The 19083-nt window shown below is 40.6% G+C and overlaps 1 pseudogene; it reads left to right on the plus strand.

The window, feature by feature from the left end:
- The first annotated feature begins 352 nt into the window (after positions 1–352).
- Positions 353–18209, plus strand: LOC149227223 (CMP-sialic acid transporter 2 pseudogene; annotated as a pseudogene).
- The last annotated feature ends 874 nt before the right edge of the window (positions 18210–19083 follow it).

Genomic DNA, 19083 nt, shown 5'->3' on the forward strand with positions numbered 1-19083 from the left:
TATTTTCGATAGGGGTTATGCAAGAACGAATTCTAGGTATGCTCCTATGGATAGATCTCGTATTCCTGGTTTTTTGAATCTTATGCCTCATGTTAATTGGTCAACCTATCTCCCAATTTTCAAAGATGGAAAGGGAGAAGATGCTTCTCCACATTTAATTAAATTCCACATGCATGTACGTAGACTTGAAGTTAATTTTAATGAGGATTCAATGATGAAAATGTTTATGGAAACCTTAGAGGATAAATCTAGATCATGGTATGAAGGTTTTCCAAATGCAAGTATTTGTTCTCTGATGGATTTATATTCAACATTTTGTACAAATTTTAAACAAACTTATCTTTCTGTAGTGATGACAGAAATATTTTTTGGAAAATTAGATGATTTGTTTCATCTCATGAGAATTGAAATTTATGATCAGGATGAAAATGAAGAAGCCTTGCTTGAGTTGTCTTTTCCTCGGGAAGAAATAGAAGAAGTTTGTTTCCTAGATATTCAAGTAGAGTACCAACATGTAACAATTTTTGCAGTTGCAGATGAAACTGATCAGCCAGAGGTTAATGAATAAATTCACCAGAGCAAGCCATATCAAGAAGAGGAGAGAAATGAAAATAAAGGGGTTGTTCTAAAGCCTCTTGCACATGAAGATTTTGTTCCGGAAGGTTTGCCTCCAGAGTCTTTTGAAGAAAAATAAGTTGTCCTAGATGAAGACATCAATGATGTGGATCAGGTGGTTGCCTCAATTGAAGAGAGAAAAATTGATGAACAAAGTGCTCATGTGTAGGTAACCAATTATTTTTTTGAAGATCCTTTTGCTGATCTCTTGGAATCATTGAAAGAAGAGGCTTGTATTCCCATGGCCAGTTTGTTGCAGGATCTATGCAAAATTGTGCTATTTATGGTTTCTGGTTCTCAACATTAGTTGAATTGAGAGTTGCCACTCTCTTTTTTCTTCTACCTGCTCAAGAGAACTACGAGAAACATTCAGTCAAGTAGCCATTTGATTGAATGGTTACATTGGAGAGAGGAGATCACCTAATATGTACATTTCCAGCAGGTGTGGACAACTCTCATTGAATTTAAATCCCAAGGAGAATGCCCTAAGTCTTCAGTGATGCGCTGTCAAAATTTACTTATGTCATTTGAATTTTTTCAGTATGTATAATGTTTTTGAGAATAAGTGAAATAAGTCAGCTAGCCAGTTACATTTTTCAATTAGTCAATTACATTTTTGGTTTTTATGTTGACTATATTTCCCAATGGTCTTGTCAAGCTACTAGTCTACATTTTTGTTCCTCGCACCTCGCTAGAAGGTTACCATCCCCATGGGAGCCAATGTTATGGTTAGTAGTTTGAATAAGTTGAACTTATAATCACTATCATTGTCATAAGTTCGAAAGTCATTTTCCAACATCGCCATGAGTTTAGTCATCAAGTAGTCCAATCAAAGCATGAAACAATATCGAGTCATTCAGAGTCATGATTAGAAATTTTTGAATAGTCAAGTCATGGGGTATGTGTCAGTTATGTGTCTATCATAAAGTTCTCTTGAGTTCATTACAATCGAAGTTCTACTGCTCAAGAAAAGTTGTGTTTTTGGAATATCTTATTTCTTTTCCCCTTTCTAATCTACTTGTTTATGGTGCTAGATCCACCAACACTTAGGTGATCACCCCAGTATGAACTCCCAACTAGACCTCACACCATTTGGTGTGGGAGTCCCATACGGTATGATGGCCCGACTGCCATTATCTTAAAGATTTTCCTCAGCTCTTTCTTGTCAGCACAAGAGAGTGGTCTTCTTTGTCTTCGAGTAGTTAGGTTCACATGCCTGGTGATTGCTAGTGTTACTTGTGTCAATCATTATTTCACCGCTGGGAGAGAAGGTGGGAGTGAGTCCCAAGTCGGATGGGAGGAAGTCCCAACTCTGTTAGGAACACACAATAGAGTTAAACAACACATATAACACACTTTCATTAATATATATGTAATACAACAATTGAATGAGTTCAAGTGTTAAACATAGGTTAAAGCAACATGTATTACAAGTGTTCAAGATTATTCTTACAACAATTACAACACATGTGTGAAAACGTGTTGGCCTATTAGCAGGCTTCTGAATTAAACGAAATTTCCAAGACATAGCATTACACCATACATCACTAACCCCATGGGCGGGGCATTGGAGCCACTACTTACTCCTCAAAGGAAATATTACAGACTCTCAAGGCTATGTGGGAGGATCCGAGGTGAAAAATTCCTTTGCATGTACAAATGAGCGGGTATTTATAGCCAAGGGTGAAACTGACCCTTGTGGTTGTTTGACTTCCCTCATGACTGTTTAACTTATATGAACTTTCGAATTCACATGACTCTTCATATGACAAGTGGGTCTCTTGGACTTCCACGTTACATTACATTGAATGAAAACATGGCCCATAGTAGATATGTGGACGACATGACACATGACAAGACTCAACATGATAGTGTTGGTACATTCGTGCTGCTGCTGGTGTGCATGTCGAGTTACAGTGTTGTTGGGTGATGGGTGTCCTCATAGTGTGTCACAAATTCACCTCTGCATGGAAAAGTGTGTGGAGTCTTCGATGGTCATTAGGTTCGCTTGATGCTTCATTCACAGGTTTCTCCTTTCTTGTATGTTGGCATGCTTGACAAGTTTGTCTGTTTGCAAAAAGTGCATGTTCATTCATCCATCTATGTGCGAACACATCCTCACATGTTCTTCCATCTGTGAACACCTCTTTGCCTAACCGTTCATTCACGAGCACATCCCTTTGCATGCATCATTTTTTCATTCGTTGGCAAACATGTCCTTTTGCATGTACTCCCTTTGTTCATCCCATCCATTGTCGCGCCATGTTTTTTTGTGTACCTGTATCTACAGTGACTCATTATGAGACAACATCAAATCCATAAACGTCCTAGTCTACCATGATGCATGATTGTTTCGGATGCAGGTGACCAGGAGAGAAGACAAGGTTACAAGATTTGAGCTAGGATGGAGGCTCTGGGCACTACTGGTGAAAACTACATAGAAGCCACTGGGAGATGGTGATAGGCAATCCAGATTGACAGTGACTATCCAAAGGGTTTGTTTCAGCTTGAGGAAAAAATAGCGCAATTTTTGGGAGGAGCAGTCTGGGTTGCGGGAAGGCTAGGCAGACAAAATCTATGCAATTTGTGGAAGTAGTGGGTAGCGCGAGCCTAGCAGCCAAAACTGCATAATTCCTGGAGGGAACTAGCAGCTGACTGTTGGGACCTTAGCAAAAAAATTTGCGCAATTCCTGGAGGGAACCGATAGTCAGTTGCTAGAGCTTGGGAGCAAAAACTATTGAATTCCTTGAGGGAATTGGTAGTCGGCTCCTGGGAGCTGCTGGCAGGAAAAACTGTGCTGATGCATGGAGGTTGGTATGTTGATCACCTCTACACAATTTCTGAGATGAGTGGACTACTGGGAAGCAGAGGGATTTCTCATGAAATCTGTGCAGTTTTCTAGGTGAGCAGCCGGTCGACTGAATGGCGGGCTAGCTGGAAATACTACACAATTTTCTGAGGGAGATAGGGACAAGCACTGGGTGTCTCTCTGGCCTGTTTCACAATTTTCTCAGTCATCAGAGTAGGCAAGGTCTGCAGCCTCTATGCAATTTTTGAAGGGAGTCAGTCTCAGGGTGACTACTAGGTCAAACTCTTTAGCTGACCAGCAGGAAGGTTAATTAATCAGCTTGCGGGCAACACAACTTGAAATGGCTTGCTTGGTGCTTCTGTGTTGTTTTAGGTGACAGTCGGTCGAGTCAATGGTAGGGTGAAGGTCCAGATGTCATATGGTGATCTGGTTGTCAGAGATTTAGCAAAATGACTAAGTGTGTGACTGAGTGAAAAGGTGCATATGTGAACTTGCAAGCACACACTTACATGACTTGATAGCGAGATGACTCAAACCATCTAGACACACATGTTCAACATGACTGACCAATGGTGTAAGCGATAAGAGTGACACTTGTGATTGATCATTGGATAATCACGATGACGCTTGTGCAATAGTGTATATGACTCCGTGTGTGAGCATAATGGATGTTTTCATAGAGAACACAACATGTACACACGAAGCGAAGACCTTGTGTGTGACCAGAACATGGTCACAAGCATGACATTGCTATCAACATGCAAAAGCTATCTGTTGAACGATCAAGCAAGATGGGTGTGAAGACTCACATGAGCTCACGGGGTGAACCCGCGTGTGTGCAAAAATCAAGTTAAACTCTCAAAGGAGGCTCTAAAATTGGATGCAGGCCAAAATTTTGGAGGGTGTTGCAGCCGCTACAACACTTGGTGACATGACACTAGTAAAACTCCAGCTTCTCTATTTTGGTTCATTGACAACAAAGGGCCTTAGTCTTTCGGGGGGTATTGAATCACTGTGCAAGTTACTTTGGCTTCCCCACTTACCCCATGGATAGACATGGTTCACCTTTTCCCAACTTAGTCAAACAGAACACAAGTTTAGCTTGATCATAGTGTTTTGAAATTGGGAAGGGTAGTTTAGCTCGCAAGTTGAAGATTTTCAGAGTATAAGTTTTCATCTCTGGTGTTGCTCTACTACCTGTAGGCCTGGACAGTACCCCATTGGAGTCATGCAGGAACACACACATTGCTCCACTTCCAGCAAGTCTAGACAGTACCCCGGTGGAGTTGCATGCTTCACCTCTCTGCACAGGAAGCCTTTCTCTTCTTTCGCCTTTGTATTTTTCAAGAGGACTGTGCATAGGCAGTTATTTATTTTGGGGGCAGAAGAGGGATCCTGAATTATTGATATTAGAAGAGGTTGTTCCTTCAGAGATGCATGTCAGACCTCTGACATAGGTTTTCTCATTTATATTTTCCCCTTCTCTGTTTCTACTAGTTGGATGAAATTTAACACACAAAGCAGAAGGCCGAGTAAAGGCATGGGGCTTCCAAGTGTGGACACAGGTTCATGGTTGGACCAAAAATCTCCTTGCAGATGGCTTGTATTTTCCTTCAAGACTTCATCGGCTGAAGGTGTTAGCCAAGCATAGAAAAGACAAACACAAGACTAGCCAAGTGCTGCAGTGTCACAAGTCTCTTCATAACTCAGCCACATACTCATTCAAAATCCATAACTCAGTAGATGGTAGCACTTATTTTTGGAAATAAAAAATAGCAAGGTATTAAGCAAACCAAACAAATGAAAACAAAAATTAATAAGCAAAGCAAACAAAGTGAAAACAAATAAAGTAAACAAGGCAAACAAAATGAAAACAACAAACATCAAACAGACTATGTACATGGCATGGGACGTGGCCTGTGTTAGTGTCGGTCTTGAGCCCTCCATCAGTGATCAATAACTCTTTGCATATGCATTTATAGGTGTCTCATCAGTGTCAATTTTGCATCTCATTAGGCATGCCATAACACTGAATGGAGGAGCTGGTCTTTGTTCCCTTCTTGGCTTTGCTGGATCAGGTCATACAACAATGTAATTGAGTCATGCTTGTTCTTATTTTTTGTCTTGAGATCCCATGGTCTTAGGTCTAGGGTTTTGAGTCAAAATCATTTCAAGGTAATGAGTCATGGTCAGTAAGTGCCCAGCAAGCCGGAAGGAGTTTTGTACATATGTTTCATTATCATTTTCTTCAGCTACTGTTCATTTTATGCCTTGGATTTAAAAACCCTGTTTTTAAGTCCAAGGCCATGTGGAATTTGAAAAAATAAAGAAATTCTCAAAAATTTGTAAAAGTGCCGGCAATAACCCTGGTTCCTTCACTACAGTCCCTCAGGCGGTCAACCTGCAAAAAGAACGGAGTCAAACGCATCAAGAGAGGTCATTTCAGGACAAAAAGACTCTAAACAGTGTTAAAAAGAAAAGCAAGTTCAAAACATTAGAAAGTGGGTTCTAAAGTTAATTTTTTTTTAAAATGAACCTATAAAAGCTAATTTCCCTCTCTAGTCACTCTTATTGTGCAAATGAAAGTCAAAAATTCGTGCTAGAGGCTAAGGAGGCAATTCGTGGCAATTTTCTGCAAGTTTCAGCACTTGGGAAGGTGCGCGACCAAACCACAGGTGTGCGCGACCACCTGGGTGGTGCGCGACCAAACGGAGCGTTTTTTGCTGTGTTAAAATACACGGGCGCGACCATTTGCTGGTGCGCGACCATTCTGGGGACGTGCGCGACCAAACAGTCTGCCCACGTAAAAACTCACCCAAACGCCAAGTCTCCCTCAAATTCGCTCAATCAAGTTAAGCATACTTCACAGCATTTTGCAGGCAGGGAAGCGGTCATCTTCACTTGTTTATTCCACCTTGCTCAATAACACCATGTCAACCACTGAGACTAATGAGCAAGGTGATGACCGGTCTTCTTCTACAGAGGTTGAGACACAGCAGAGGCCTCGTAAGGGTGGCAAAGGTGGTCATCATAGTGGTTACATGTTTGCAAGGCTAAAATGAAAATTCTCCAAAGGAAGCTGTCTGAGGCCCGGAAGAGGAAGAAAAGGACAAACCCACTCCACATCTTGGCTGAGGCATCTCTCACTCATCATGGTACTGATCAGCCTTGATCTAGCATCAAAATGTGAAAATTTTGAGAATTTTGGAGCATTTTGGAAATTTTTGGTAAAATTACAGGTTTTGCCCATGGAATGGTCTCACCCCGGGTGAGACCATTTTGGAGGACTGCTCGGAATTTTGAAAACTTGGCATTTTTGGAAAGGGCATGCAAAAAGAAAAATTACCAATGCTTGGGAGAAGCCTGGTTTTGAGTTTTGAGCCTCCAAAAGCTCAAAATACATCAAAAAAATGACTTTCTGCCCACTTTTTGAGTTGCAGAAAGTGACCTTGGGAGAAATGGTTTTTGAGGGGTCAAATCAACACCAAATTGAGAAATTCCACTTGGGATGGAAAGTAGACAGGCCAAGCTTTCCAATGAGCCATCTTGCACCTATTTGGACCAGTGGAACCCACTCAAAAACAGCTGTGAAGGGGCGCGACCAGAACTTCCAGGGGCGCGACCAGAACTTCCAGATTTGCTAGAATTCACATTTTTGGTCAAAAAAACACTGTTTTGACTATGGTTGACTATTTTTACTTGTAGATGATGGATAAATGTAATATTTTCATGGCACTTTGATAGATTTTATCTCTCTTTACCCTTCTAGAAGCTTCCATGATGTAAAAAGTGAAAAATTAATGCATGGATGAGTTAGCTAAGTAATAGAGGCAAGTTGTTGGGCTGCCTATTTTCTAGTTCTTAGTTTAGAATTAGTTCAAATTGCTCCTAGGAAGCTGAGCTCGACCCCTAGAGGTGGGGAAAGGAGTTAGATGGTCCAGATGGTCTATATTATGCTCTCTCCTTCTCATTTTCATGGTTGGACTCTTGTGGAAGAAAGCTTTCATTGTATATTGTACATCTATCTCTGCAATTTAAGGAAAAGGAAGGCCAGGGTTTTGCAGACATCATTGTGGATTCTTGTGGATTGTTGTGTTGATGGTGTGTTCTCTACATGTTCTTGTAAGTTTTGTTTATGTATTCCACATCTCTCTTTTGCTTCTAATTGGACAGATGAAGTGGTAAAGTTTGAATTCATGCTTTGACATGCTCAGCTTTTTAGTTTGTTCAATATTTATGTTTTCTACTGTCTAGAGAGGATTCAAATTGGTTGTTTGCCCTCTTTAGCTCCTCCTCTATCATTCCTGATCATCCACCTCAGATTAAGGCATCAGCACTCACTCCTACCTTGCCCCTAAGATCACCCTGCAAAAACTGTGCTCATTCCCCGCACCCTGAATTGCACTTCCACCAATTGCCACCAAAAACCCCAAAAATCATTAAATCAACCCCCCTTATCAATTTACTAGCCTAAAATCTTTATTATTAATTGGTCAGCCTAATCATATTGAAATATCTATCGAATCTGACCCGAGAGAGCCTTCTCATACCTCGTAGGGCTAGCTACGAGGTGAAATGGTTTGATGTAGCCTTGAAGATTTACCTTCCTCAGCCTAGGGTGAAATCTCAAGCGCTAACAGCCTGACCTACCGAAAATAGTGTTTAAGATCTTGGTCATTGATAGGAAGATTGTGAATCCTCCCATCAAGTGATTTCAAGCAGTACGTGTGTTGTCCAGGCTTCTCATGTACTGTATATGGACTATCCATTTCCACTATCGGAACCTAGTGGTATCCAAAAAGACCTTTAGGTGAAGACAACAATACTACTTCAGATATTGTGTGTAACATAGGTTCTGATGATGGCACGGGGTAGTTGTTTTTGTTCCAAGAACAATTCAAGTTTCTGAATCAATGCATGAGAGGATTTCCTAGGATTTATTACATACATAACTTAAAATAGAAACCCATGTAAAATAACGAACTTTGTAGGTGATATGAACATCTAACAACTTAGTTAGTTCTTTCGGTATAAGGGTTTCAAGCGAAATATGTGTTTTACCTAGTTTTACTACAATGGCTTGGCTCCTTCTTTTCTTGAAATCCCATGTTGGATTATTCACGTGTCATATGTACTCAGGTCATCATATGCCCACACGGACACATCCTAGTGCTGTTTGAACAAGCAGAAAATGGTTTACCACTATTGCGATGTGCAGTATGTACTGAGATTAACTAACTCTGGATTATGGTTTGTTCTCAGGTTGCTCTGTTCATTCCTCATGGTGGAACTATGGGTTTTGGCTATTTCTTGATCCTTGACAAAAGTTCTACAAATCATAGAGCCTGCTGAGAGAAACTGCACCCTTGGGGATGAGGTTTCCTTTCTCACCATCAGCTGCAGTTTGCAGGGGCTACTCATGCTTATCTTCATCAGCTGTTATGTCCTTGAAAGCATCGGCACTATTCATGGAGTGCAGTATCTGTTGACCATCACCAAAAATGCGTAAATAAATTATGTTATCAGAGACATAAGGCTTATACAAAATTTTAACAGTACATCTATCCCTAAGTGGTGACATGCTAGCAGTTGTGGTGGCCAAGGCATTGGCAGCTACAATACGTGTTCTGGGCCCAACAATGAGCTTAAATGCTTGGAAGTTAGAGATCAATCACCATACCTCTAGCTGGTAACTTTTGAGACGAGGTGACAAACAGTGAATGGCATTACGTACTTGTCATGCCACTATTTCCGAATCACCTACCACTTTAAGTGTGACCATGTTGAGGCTAATGGTTTTTTGAAAGCCCAACATGAGTGCTTCATATTCAACAACATTTTTTGTGCACTCAAACTCCAAACAACTTGAAATCATGTGCTTTCGACTGTTTGGGTCGACCAAGATACACCCGGATCCTGAGTCGTCCTATGTCTTTGATCCGTCAAAATACATGGTCCACAACTCGTCCATGCATAGACCATTCGATGCGCTTTCACTACTGCTACTATTGTTGCTACTACCACTACTACTATTGGTACAATGTACTGTACATGCTTCATTACCATCATTTGGGAAAGGAAGGAGACCCAACTGTGTGTCTGATAGGGTTGGAGCTGGCCATGCAGGATAATGCCCCAGTGTTGTTTCCAGGAGACAGTTGCCAAACATGAGTTCTGCGAAGGCCAACGGTTCATTTTATCCATTAATGGGAGTGACGTTGCGCCTCATATACCTCTAGGATAACACCTGTATTTGATTATTTTTACCCTTGTAAGGAAGCGACATATGCGACCAGTCCGTAGCGAAATATCCATTCAATTTTCTGGACAAGTCTCTACTAAGTAGTAAGCCATATGCTTCTAGTATGTCCACTGGCAAACTCGACCATCGTGAGATAGTGGATGATCACATCTTGAAGTTCACCAATGGCTGGTATATATTTTCAACCAATTTGGATGATTTGCACGAATATCTTGCTCCAATGTGCATTGATATTTTTGGCAATGGAGACCGACATGACGCTGGCTACCACGCCAGAATCAACCAAACAGTTGTGAACATTACAGTTGAAAATTTCAAATGATATCAGGAATGGAGGGAAAACTGAGTTTGCTTCCTCCATCCGGAGTATGTTTAGCACAATTGAAAGTGATTCAGGAAAAGTGCGTGCTCCCTTGCTAGTAGAGGTTGTGCTATCTGTTGTTGTCTGTCCCAGTGTGCGCATCAGAATGTCTCGCTGACTTTGGATCTTAGCTAGCTCGAACAAACTGATGTTCACGTGAGTTTTATTCATGTCATCCACAATGTTGTAGTCCAGAGGTGGTAGACTCATCAAGATGTCTGGGGTAAGACTAAGGTTCGTGTTGCCCGATAGAGTGTTCTGCAATTTGCTTCTCATGGACATACTCTTGTTTGTCGTTGTCTTCCCGGACTTGTTTTATGTTTTCTGCTATGGTATGGCTGGTGGATCAGCCTTCCTCAACTTCAATTTCATCTTTTCTTGCTTTTCCCCAACTGTAAGGGGAGCCCATTTACTCCTAAGATTGTAATGGTCATTTTTCTTTGGGGATTGTTTCTCAGTGTTCGCCTTCAACACTACTTGTGAGCATTGATACATGTTCACCACATGCCCAGAACTAGATGCTTCATTAGGTGCAACATCTTTGTCACTATCCATATCTTCTGGTTGTTCCTGCATACTATTTTCTGCATCAAATGTACGACTGCATATAGAGCCTTTGAATCGCTTCCAGTCTGAACAAAAATTATCTGGGTCACAATCTTCGTGGAATGAATAGAATTTAGGATTTGCACACTAATCAAGATGGAACACAAAGCTCTGTGCATTTTTTTGCAGTGTACCGGTTGCTACCTGACGACATGCTTCCTTTTTTTTGTTTGGGTGAATGGTTGCTTGCAGGCGTGTGCATTTTCTGTTGTTTAAGCTCAGACACTTCTGTTGTCAAGTTATTGACGAGGCGAGTGAAGGTTTCGATATCATTTGTTTCCTTGTATCTACCTTTGCTCACCATCACCTGGGACTTCCTGCTCGTGTATTTGGAGTCCTTTACTAGTTCATCATCCTTGATGACACCAATCGCACACAAGTATTTCTCAATAGTGATCACCTCTTCACAGTTTTCCAATAGTGTTGGTTTCACAACTCACTTGACAAACTGCGCAATGTTGGTTGGAAGTGCGGAAGTGTAGTAATCAATAGTGATGGAATCATGAGGTTTGTTGTTCACTGAAAACTTGTTCAATATGTGTGTAAACCTCTTATTGAAGTCTTTTACCTTTTCTTTCCCCTCCATCTTCAAGCTTCCCAATTCTTTGAGTAACATGGCTGGGGTCTTGTCATCAATGTTTTTTTCAAGGAACATGCGTTTGAACACACCCCAATTCTGTATGGAGTTGACTGGAAGGTTGTGATACCATGTAGTTGTGCATTTGTCCAAGGTACATGGGAACAATCTACATGCCACGTCATCGTATCATACCTCAAGGGTCTGCAGCTGTAGGTATAAGTTGTCCAAATGATCTTCTACCTTCACTATGTTGTCAAGGTTGAACTTGATGTTCATTCTCTGCATCCACTTTGGCATCTTGTGCAAAGAACCCGGGAGATTCAATGGTCCCTGAGTCATCCATTCAAGATTTTGGTCAGCCATCTCTTCTTCTTCTTCGTCCTCCTCCTCTTCTTCAGAATCTGATAGTTCCATATTTGAGTCTGTTGGTTCGTCTCCACCTCTGCCTCCTCCACTACCTTCCCCTCCGCCTCCTGTACCATAGTCGAACCCCAATATCATTAGGGTGTCTTGTTCCCCCTGTTGGAAGACCGGAGGTTCCTCTCCATCTTCAATAGCTTCTACCAGACCTTCAAGTGTGGCAAGAACTGCGTCTTCCACTAATGATACAGCAACCCCTATGGGAGTGGACTTTGGCTTCCTTTGCGTATGGAAGATGTTGTATGCCTAGGATCAGTCTAACTACTTTTGTGAGCTGGAACTTGATGGGATAGATAGAGTGAAGGTACTGATATGGACTTTCATGTTTAGTCTTGGGAGGTGAGAAGTAACCAACTCCAAAGTCACACGTAGGTGAGAGGGAGTGCGAGTTATTACCTTGACCAGATGGTTGATAAGTGAGTGTGAGAGGACGTTCAGCCATAAACAACTGACAACCCTCCTTCTAGCGCCAGAAATGTTGACGGTGCTGGACCCACCAACATTTAAGGGATCACCTCGGTATGAAGTCCCAACTAGACCTCACATCGTTTGGTGTGGAAGTCCCATCTAGTATGATGGCCCAGTTTCCATTATCTTAAATATTTTCCTCAGCTCTTGCTTGTCAGCACAGGAGAGTGGTTTTCTTTGTCTTTGAGTAGTGAGGTTCGCATGCCTGGTGATTGCTAGTGTTACTTGTGTCAATGGTTCTTTCGCCATAAAGAGAGAAGGTGGGAGTGAGTCCCAAGTCAGATGGGAGGAAATCCCAACTCTATTAGGAACACACAACACAACATGACATGCACAACTTCTGGAGGATAAGTCCACACGAATGCGGCAGTCACAACACACAAGGAAAGATAACACGTACAACACAAAACAGAGGAGTCTACATGACATCGACGGTCATTATAACAAGTTTATGTGAAAGGTTTGGTTGATGTCTAGGGTGGTAACCAACACGGGCATGACAAACATTAAAAAATCATACAACACATCTTCATTAATATAACAATTGAATGTGAGTTCAAGTGTTAAACATAGGTGAAAGAAACATGTATTACAAGTGTTCAAGATTAGTCTTACAATAATTACAACGCATGTGTGAAAACGTACTAGCTTATTAGCAGGCTTCTAAATTAAGCGAAAGGTCCAAGACACGTCGTTACACCATACATCACTAACCCCGTGTGCGGGGCATTGGAGCCACTACTTACTCCTCAAAGAAAATATTACAGACTCTCAAGGCTATGTGAGAGGAGCCGAGGTGAAAAATTCCTTTTCATGTACAAATGAGGGGGTATTTATAGCCAAGGGTGAAACTGACCCTTGTGGCTGTTCGACTTCCCTCACCATTGTTTGACTTCTATGACCTTTCGACTTCACATGACTCTTCATATGACAAGTGAGTCTCTTGGACTTCCACGTTACATTACATTGATTGATAGCATGGCCCACAATAAAGATGTGGATGACATGACTCATGACAAGACTAGACAGTGCTGGGACATTCATGTTGATGTTGGTGTGCATGTCTAGTTGCAGTGTTGCTAGGTGATGGATGTCCTCATGGTGTGTCACAACTTCACCTCCGCATGGAAAAGCGCATAGAGTCTTCGATGGTCATTTGGTTTTCTTGATGATGCATTCGCACATTGCTCCTTGCTTGTATGTTGGAATGATTGACAGGTTCTTCCATTCACAAAAAGTGTATGTTCATCTGTCTGTCCGTGTGTCAACACATCCTCGCATGTTTTTCCATCTGTGAACACCTCTTTGCCTGATCGTCTATTCACAAGCACATCTCTTTGCATGCATCATTTTTTCATTCGTTGGCAAACATGTCCTTCTACATGTACTCCTTTTTTTCATCCTATTATCACTGTAAAACTTCCTTAAAAAATTTGGACAACTTACATGGTTTCTCAATTCTTGTATCAGTCATGGTCAAGTCATGGTGAAGTCATTTTTATGTTTTAGAGTCTAAGTCATAGGGTTAGAGTCTCATGTCCATCTTCAAATAATGTTTGACAGCCTCATTCCATGTTTTAGAAGTCTTACCAGGTGTTTATAAGTCATATCTCACATCATTTTGGAGAAATTTTGAAAGTAGCTACGAAATCACTGAACTAGGAGTTTTCGTAGCGCGCTACGAAACCCCTGTAGCAGCCTGTTTTAGCATAAAAAACTCTGTTTTCTGCTTTTACTAGTCAACTTCTAGAAGGGTTCCTGAGCAGCTGAAAACTTAATTTTGAAAACTGAAAGAGGCTTTTATTCCTAACATACCAAACTACAAAAACCTCTTTCATTTTCTTCAAATCCATTCTGAGGTGGGAGGAATTTATGATCAAACTTGCGCTACGAAACTGCTGTAGGTGCAAGTTTTCCACAGGCATATTTCTCTGTTTTAGCAGCCTTTTTCAAGATCAGTTTCTGGTCACATGAAAGGGTATTTTGGAATTATGAAGGAGGTTTATCTTCATAAACTCTCCTACTACAATAACCTATCTCAATTTCTTCATAAGTGTTTTCAGTTGGGAGATAATAAGATTTCTTTGAAACCCTAATTTCAGAAAACGAATTTTTCCTGTTTGCCACGTGTTTTTCAAGGACAGTTTCTGGACAGCTGGAGTAATGTTTTCAAAAACCAGGAGAGGTTTTTTTTCTGGACAACATGGGCTACAAAAACCTCCTTCATTTTCGTAAAATGTGTCATGGATGAAGAGATAAAGGCTCTGTCACACGTGCCAATTTTCAAGGATCTAAACCTAAAAACAGGGAAACATGTTCCCTAATTTCTAGGGTTTGTCTTCAGCAGTCAGATGACCACGTGGGAGGCTTCATCAAATTCGACTTATTGAGGTTGAAAGTTGTCAAATAATGCTTTAAATACTTAGATAAGGTTGTTGAATCATGATAAGGAGTTACACTCCTAGTTGCATTAGGTCTCTAGGACTGCTAGTTAGGTGTCATTTGCATTTAATAATTAGTTTTATGTATCAATAGGTGTCATAGTAGGATGAATTCAAATTCCCCTCATGCTGGAGGAGGAATCTAAGTTATGTAAATAGCTCTATATATAGAAGAAGATCTGATGTACAAAGGGTTGGAAATTTTATGAAAAGCTTGTATTTGGCCTATGTAAAGACTCATTTTCAATAATACATGCTTGACTTTACTTCTCAGGATTCATGAAGGATTTGTTATGTTCAGAATATGTGATGTTGTCCTTTTCTTAATTCTTACAGTGGTATGGATGTATAATCACTCAGAATTCACTGAATGTGCTCTGACTTCCTGTATACATTTATAAACTGTGTGGTCCCATATGAGTTTATATTCTGAATGTTTAAATGCTGAATGCCTTGACTTCCATGTAAGGTTGAGTTCATTGTTATTTTGAGGTGTTGTTGACTCCATAAGCCCCATGGATGTTTACTGATCATGTTCAACCATTCATATTTTTCACTTGTTTCATAGAGTTAGCCATCTAATCTTTATCAAAATCATTAACCTTTGAGAGAGCCCTCTCAGGTTGAGGAGGCTAAGCCTCAGCCAAAAGTTGGTTTGAAATAGTTACTTGAAGTCTTCCTGGTCTGCAGCCTTCCAGGGCCTGATTTTGAGATAACACATCCCATTCGTCATCATGCCATGCTTGTTTGTGTACATGTATCTGTAGTGGCTCATGACGAGATGACATCAAATCCATAAACCTCCTAGTCTACCATGATGCATGATCGTTTCAGATGCAAGTGACCAGGAGAGAAGACAAGGTTGCGAGCTTCGAGCTAGGATGGAGGCTTCAGGCACTACTAGTGAAAATTTCCCAGAAGTCACTGGGAGATGGTGACAAGCAATCTGGATCAACAGTGACTATCCACAAGGTCTGGCTCAGCTGGAGGACAAAACTACGGAATTTTTGGGAGGAGCAGTCCGGGCTACAGGAAGGTTGGGCAGACAAAATCTATGCAAATTTTGGGAGTGGACAGTGGGAGCCTAGCAGCCAAAACTGCGCAATTCCTGGAGGGAACTGGCAATTGGCTATTGGGACCTTAACAACAAAAACTGTGTAATTCCTGGAGGGAACCAACAGTCAGCTGCAGGAGCTTGCAGCAAAAACTACATAATTCATGGAGGGAACTCACAGTCAGCTATTGGCGAGAAAAGCTATGTTGATGCTGGGAGGCTTGCTTGCTGATCACCTATGCACAGTTTCTGAGTTGAGCAGACTGTTGGGCGGTAGAAGGCTTGCTCATGAAATTTGTGCAGTTTTCCGGGTGAGTAGTCAGTCGGTTAACTGGGGGGATGGCTTGAAAAACTGCGCAATTTTCTGAGGGAGACAAGGGCGAGCACTGGGTGTCTGTCCGGCATGTATAGGCAATTTTCTCAGTCGTTGGAGCAGGAAAGGTATGTAGCCTCTACGCAATTTTTGAGGGGAGTCAGTCCTGGGGTGACTGTTGGGTCAAACTCTTTGGCTTACCAGCAAGAAGGTTGATTGATCAGCTTGCATGAAGTGCAACTTGAAATGGCTTTCTTGGTGCTTTTGCACTATTCTGGGTGATAGTTGATTGAGTTGATGGTAGGGTGAAGGTTCAGCTGTCAAATGGTGATCTAGTTATCAGAGCTTCAACAAAACGACTAAGTGTGTGAAAGAGTGAAAAGGTGCATATGTGAACTTGCAAACACACACTTACATGACTTGACGACAAGATGACTCAAACCATCTAGACACGCATGTTCAACATGATTGACCGATGGTGTGAGCGATAAGTGCGACGCTTGTGATTGATCGTTGGACGACCATGACGACGCTTGCGCGACAATGTATATGGCTCCATGTGTGAGTGCGACAAATGTTTTCATAGCGAAAACACCATGTACACACGAAGTGAAGACCTTGTGTGTGACCAAAACATGGTTGCAAGCATGACATTGCTATCAACATGCAAAAATTGTTTGTTTAACGATCAAGCAAGGTGGGTGTGAAGACTCAAATGAGCTCATGGGGTGAACCCGAGTGTGTACAAACATCAAGTCAAACTCTCAAAGGAGGCTCCAAAATTGGATGTGGGCCAAAGTTTTGGAGGGTGTTGCAGCCACTGCAACACTTCCCTTGTTTCCCTAATTCCATAACCTATATCTCCCAATCTCCCATTTTTCATTCATAAATCCCTTTCCCTATTCCTTATACATTAGTCATATGACTTTTATTTTTCCCATCCCATCCTAAACATATTCCCTCAAAATACCATGATTACATATTATACATGACATATCCCATATATTCCCCCCACTATCTAAGCAATGTATCTACCCAAGTTTTCTAATGAATCCCATGCACAAATCATCATATCACCACAAATGGAGAGTCTTATCACATCATGCTACATGGAAAATTATGTACCAATTCAAATCAAACAAAATGATCACCATATCTCTTGCACAATGTCTGCATTGCTGAGTTCAAGTTGGTTAATTATCATAGTTGAAGAATAAGGATTGATTTTCAGCTAAACCAGTGATCCAGGATAAAGTTACATCTATCACAAATTCATTTATTGTGTACTAGTGCTACACAGTCATCATTGCACACGACAATACACAATCATTGCGCAACATTCTTCCAAATCCATACAACCTTGACATGACTTGGTTTTCATTTTCTAGAGAGTAAGGACGAGGGTGCAACATATATTGAAGATCTACACCCTAGATCTAGCTCCAAGGTATCATAAATAATCCAAAAACTTCCATTCAGAAAGGATCAGAGTGGAAGCACAAGTTTCTTGTGACAATTGCATTAAAAATGCTTACAAGTTCATAAGGAATACTAATTGCATGGTCAAAACGAGCTAGAAAGTATGACTACAGTGTCACTTCAACAAATGTTTTGGTGGAGACTCTAAAGTGTGCATTATCATTGATTTCTCTGCTTCAGACATGGGAAAGAGAAGGCATCATAAAGGATAACAAGTAATATTAAAAGACATGTTTGATTGATTGAGTACCACATGGGATGAGGTCAAGGTATATCCCATTCCAGTAGCATTATACCTTGTTAAAAATCTATTGTAGTACTAAATATTTTTCTATGTTGAGTGCCAAGCTACCAAATCTTGAAGAACTTGAATATTATTAGTTTAGGTGTACTGTATCGAATTATTTAAAAAAAAAATTAATAGAGATTCAATGGTTAGCTTATATTCTCTTGTCTGTTGGATGCACAACTACACAGTTGAATTCATGATGAGATCATGTTTTACAGACTCCCATACAATGCTGGTTCATGGCTATTATCATGGCCCTACTCAGTGGATTTGATGGAGTTTACATTGAGTTGATCATTAAAAAGCGACCTTCAAGGAACATCAAACTCTAGAATTTCTGGTTGTATATCTTTTGCATGATTTTCAATGTTGGGGCTATGCTCACACAAGATTATGATGAAATTATGAAAAAGGGATTTTTCCACAGTTATTTAGCAATCAATGTATGCATGAATATCAACCATGTGCTTAGTGGAATCACAATAACTATGGTGGTGGATGTCTTATGCTGAGCTAGTCTTGGTAAAGGTTTTTAGGGATTTGTAATTTGTCAGCAGTCTTTGAAGGTGTCAGTATGCCCTTGTCCTCACTGTGCAACGTGTTTGTGAAACACACCCTATTTTCATTGTTGTCCAAAAAAGTAGAGTCTTCTATTGTTGTTGTAGTCCATGTAGCTTGCCACGAAGGTCCAAGAGAACTTTCCCTATGTACATAGGTAGATGGCTCACACTATAAGCAAAAAATGAGGGGAAATTGAACGAGTAGACCCAAAAAAAGTCTAGCCCTAGCCATCTCTAATCTAGCGATTAAGGAAACATTTGAAAACTTAGGTTGTATCCCCTTCTATGAGAAAATACAAGCAGTAGGTCACCATGTGCAGTTGGCTAGTTTGCTTGCCTTGAATCTCAAGGAGGGAAAAGTAAAGCTAGGAGACCTGGAGATGGTTATTTCAGAGAGATTTATTGTTGATTCCACAGGTATCCCTACAGATGGAGAGAAATGGTTCAAGGGAGATGATTTAAATGTTTCATTCTTCAAAGAGTTTGTTAAGCCATAGTTTAAGAATAAATTTGATACAACTTTCCCTAGCACATACCTTCAGAATCAACATCCTCATCAGATGGAGTAGACGTGAGCATGCCTAGATGGATTGGCTACACCATCATTTTAGTTGTTTTCATACATATATGTTCTTTTTCTATTTCGTAATTAGTCTAAAAATGACATTATGATAATTGTGGATAAGTTAGATAGGACTAGATGAATAAGTATTCAAAGATAATAAGTTTATGGTTTCAAGATTAGTTTGTTAGCTTGATGTATAAGTTCTATTTTTAGTATTTATCCTAAAAAGGACAAGTTTTTTTTAAAGCTTGATGGATAAGG

This window comes from Pinus tabuliformis, chromosome J, assembly GCF_031772625.1.
Source record: "Pinus tabuliformis cultivar Carrire ecotype Pingquan chromosome J, CPIR1, whole genome shotgun sequence".
NCBI classification, from domain to species: domain Eukaryota; kingdom Viridiplantae; phylum Streptophyta; class Pinopsida; order Pinales; family Pinaceae; genus Pinus; species Pinus tabuliformis.